The sequence below is a fragment of the Carlito syrichta genome, unplaced genomic scaffold (assembly GCF_000164805.1).
Source record: "Carlito syrichta isolate Samal-C Ts95f unplaced genomic scaffold, Tarsius_syrichta-2.0.1 Scaffold303528, whole genome shotgun sequence".
Lineage (NCBI taxonomy): Eukaryota > Metazoa > Chordata > Mammalia > Primates > Tarsiidae > Carlito > Carlito syrichta.
In genome coordinates this window covers 198,349-202,791 of record NW_007247624.1, presented here as the reverse complement: position 1 = coordinate 202,791, position 4,443 = coordinate 198,349, and positions in this window count along the sequence as shown.

Here is a 4,443-nt window from a genome sequence, read left to right as displayed (position 1 = left end):
CCAACTAGTATAACTAAACAATTGTATTTTTACCTTTACCTGAAATCTTCAAAAACATTTATAAGGATTTTACGATAAAGCAATTCAATGTCAGAGCTGTAGAACTAAATTGTCAACCTTTATTAGCAGATTATATACTGAGATTATAATAGCATGTGTATCAAAAACAAGAAATGACATGGAATATAAATGGCAAAGATGAATTTATTAACTATCACATTTTTGAAAAAGAGAGACAATTTAATAACATTTCTAAATTTTGAAATTTCTAAAAATAGATATATTTGCAAATATCATTTGTGTAGTATTATTTTCATCTACAGAAAAATAAGTTTAAAGCTATGCATATATTAGTCTGTTACATATTAATTACGGATAATTTTATTCTTTTTTAGTGGTACATTATTTCAGTTGTTAAAGTGCTTATATAATATTTATTTGCTTGGAAAAAAGTAGTGCCTATATGTATTTTTATTCTGTTATTTTTTATAACAATCTTCTAAAAATAATTTATATCTACAAAAAATATATTTTCTAATATTATGACGAATTATTTTGTGAAAAATAAAAAAAATTAAATGCAGTATTTTAACCATTTTTATACATATCAAGAAGGAAAATCACTAAAACCTCCATATGATTCATCTAAATTCTGATTTAGGATATATTTTTAGAGATTATCTAATATGTTCAAGCTCTTACATTCATAAATAGTGTCATTAGCCTAGTCAAGAAATTCATTCTTTGTTTCTTAAACTTAACCTATTCTAACAAAAAATTCAGAGAAAAATAAACAAACAGCACAAAAGAGTAATTTAATTGCTGACAAAACTCATGAAGATGGGAGTTTATATACATTATTCACAAGAAACTCACTAGATTCTTCCTTAAAACATAATTCTTGTTTCTTCATAAAACTTGTGTGTACCACAATTTGTTGGCCACTTGGACACAATATGAAAAGAGAATTCCATGCCCTCCATGAGTTTATTAGCCAGCTGGAGAAAGAGATTTGTAATATACATACTAAAAAAAAAAGATAAATGGTAAACAAATCTTTAAGTAAAACACGATGCATTAAAAAGGAAAAAAAACTATTATTTATACTCTGGGAGTTGAGATAAAGTTTTAAAGCGGCGGTACATTTGAATATGACGTTCAAGGATAAAATCACATTAAAAGGGAAGGGTACTCGGAAGAAAGGACGTCATAATACCACGGTTCTCACATGTGAAGCTCAGGAGTCACTGGAATACAAGATCATGGGTCCAAAGGATTTATACTACTAGATATTGTTTCTTTAAGGGTTTTAGAGCACTTGTAAAAACTCCTTGACTTACCGAACTGACTCTAAATGACAGAAATTTTCCCAGGGCATGTCTGAAATAATATAATTTATAAACAAATATGTTGTTTTAAAAAATGTAGAAAACTGAAGTTGTTTTCTGAAATATTTTTAAATTATCTTGAATATGTAATGCACCCAAGCAAAATTCATGAAAAGATTTTTAAGAATAAGTTGTAAGGACTAAGGAAAGAAAGAAACCACTATAAGGAACATTTCTAAATTTTGCAAAGCAATGTTCTCAGTCTTCTCTCCTCCTCCTCCTTCCCCTTTTCCTGTAACATTTATGCTGTTGCATGGAGTGGGAAGTAATGGTGTCATACTTATTTTAACCTGAAAACATTGGGGTAGAATTTGTCTACCTCTTATGAATAAGTTCCAGCACTGTTTTTCCAGAAAAAACAGGAAAATTTGAGAAACAGCGGGAAATTGGTTGGGGGGAGAGGGTGGATATACACACACATGTACTAACAGACACACACACACACACACACACACACACACACACACACACACACACGGATGGAGGGGGAGAGAGAGAGGGGAAATAAAAGAAAAATAGAAAGATGGATAATTTTTGTAGAAAGGACATTCTGGGTTAATAAATTATATACATTTGTAATAACTTGATACACATTAAAAGTCTTCATCACAAAACTGTGTGTCTGAAATGAAGCTGTTGAATCAGAAACACATTTCTGGGGTGATGTTGGACTTGGTAACCTCATATGTTTTATTATTATTTTTTCTAATTTATATTATTCCAAAAGGCCAGTTTGGAGACCACAGCACATATAGTGCACATGGTGGACACACTTTTGGTGATTATTATTGTACATGCTATGGGTCTTTCCCAAAAAAGTTTGATAAAATTATCTCTAAAAGAATGTAAAAGGGAAAACCAACTGGTGTGTTTGCTTGTTTTCACCCTTAAAGGTTCTATTCATCAGGAATCTTAACTCTCTTCCTTCTATGTCTTTTTATGATCCGATAATGCAAGAGCTAATTGAATTTTAGACAGGGGCCTCACAGTTTTTTGCAAATAATAACTGGAGGAAGATTGCATCATTTGTTGACTGATCAGTTATATAAACTTGAGCACTCACTGAGCATATTTTGAAGGGTCAAATGTATTATTTCAAAAAAACACAATATTAATGGTTGTTACTTCGTAGGGTTGAGGAACAGAAATGGTAATACAAGTTAAATGCCAGTAGTATGCTGGACATATAGTTAGGATTCAATAATATTAGCAAAATGCCTTAATTATTATAGAGTTAATACTATTCTCCTTCCCTAATTATGCTTGGATTATAGTTTAAAGCGGTGTGTGTGTGTGCGCGTGTGTGTGTGTTTGCACATACCATACTGGCATATACAATAATGACTGTTGAAAGAAGACAAAATAATTGGCTACAAGCAGATATTGCAAAAATACTCCAACCTGGCATCTATTTTCGCGATTGGATTAACTAAAAGGAATGATTACGAAAAGTCAATGGTATAGGAAAAGACAAATTTATGCTGCTTTGGGCAGATGCACAGGAAGGAAAAACATCATTGAACCCAATCACACTTAAGCATAATTTCACTGACATAATGGTGAATTTAATCCATATTTAAACTAACTCAGAAGAGTACTGTCGATGACTTCTACTACATTTCATTTTCATCCTCAAGCTTCAATTTCTATTCTTTCCAGTTATTCCAGCCTCAAAACACTTGTTTCTCCCTATCTTTATGCTATTGCTGCCAGATCATCATTATTATGATGAATTTCCATGACATTTTTCAGAGAATCTTGTTACTCCAAGTCCTGTGATGAAGGTATATGGCATCATTTTACAAAACAATGAAATAAAAACATTGAAACATTAAATAACAATAAGGTTTCACAGCTGTGACTATTGATAAATTGGGTAAAGTCTAGGTGACTTTATTTTTTTTAATTTTGTTTATCTAAAATTGCGGGGTACAGTTAAGGGTTGGGTATACAAATATTCACTGTGCAGGTACCCTTGTTGATGAGGTGTACCCCCCTTGCCCAGACAAATATTGACTACCATTAATCCCACCACTCTTCCCCTCTCTGCCCCCCCATAGTTTCCCAACACTGTCCATCCTTTTCTTATAGTATTGCGATAGTTGTTCATGGTCCACTTATGAGTGAGAACATGTGATACTCTGATCTTTGTTTCTATGAGAGATCACTCAGTATTATAAACTATAATTCCATCCAGATTGCTGCAAAATCCATGATTTTGTTCTTTTTTATGGCTGCATAATATTCCATTGTGTATATGTACCACATTTTTTTAATCCAGTCCTCTTTTGACGGACAGCATGGTTGGTTCCATGATCTTGCTATTGTAAAAAATGCTATGATAAACATACATGTGTAGGTATCTTTTTTATAGAGTGGATTGAGTTCTTCGGGGTATATTCCCAGTAGGGGGATTGCAGGGTCATGTGGAAGGTTGATTTTTAGAGTTTTTAGGAATCGCCAGACTGATTTCCACAGAGGCTGTACTAGTTACACTCCCACCAACAGTGTAGCAGTGTTCTCTTTTTGCCGCATCCTCTCCAGCATCTGTTATTTTTTGAGTTATTGATAATGGCCATTCTGACTGGAGTTAGGTTGTATCTCAGTGTAGTTTTAATTTGCATCTCCAAGATGACTAGTGAGGTTGAACATTTCTTCATGTATCTATTGGTCTCTCGTATGTCTTCTTTTGAGAAGTGTCTGTTAATATCTTTTGCCCACTTTGTAATGGGGTTGTTTATTTTTTTTTTTTCAGCACGTTTGAGTTCCTTGTAGATACTTGATGTTAGGTCTTTGTCAGACATACAGTTGGCAAATATTTTTTCCCAGTCTATGGGCTGTCATCCCGCCCTCTTGATGGTTTCTTTGGCTTTGCAGAAGCTTGTCAGTTTAATAAGGTCTCAGTTTAATGAGATCTCAGTTGTCTATATTATCTCTTATGACCTGTGCATTTCGAGCCTTGTTCAGGAATTGGATGCCAGTGCTAACTTCCCTAAGGATGTGTTCTGCGTTTTCTAAAATTTTTATGGTTTGAGGTTTTACATTTAGGTCTCTG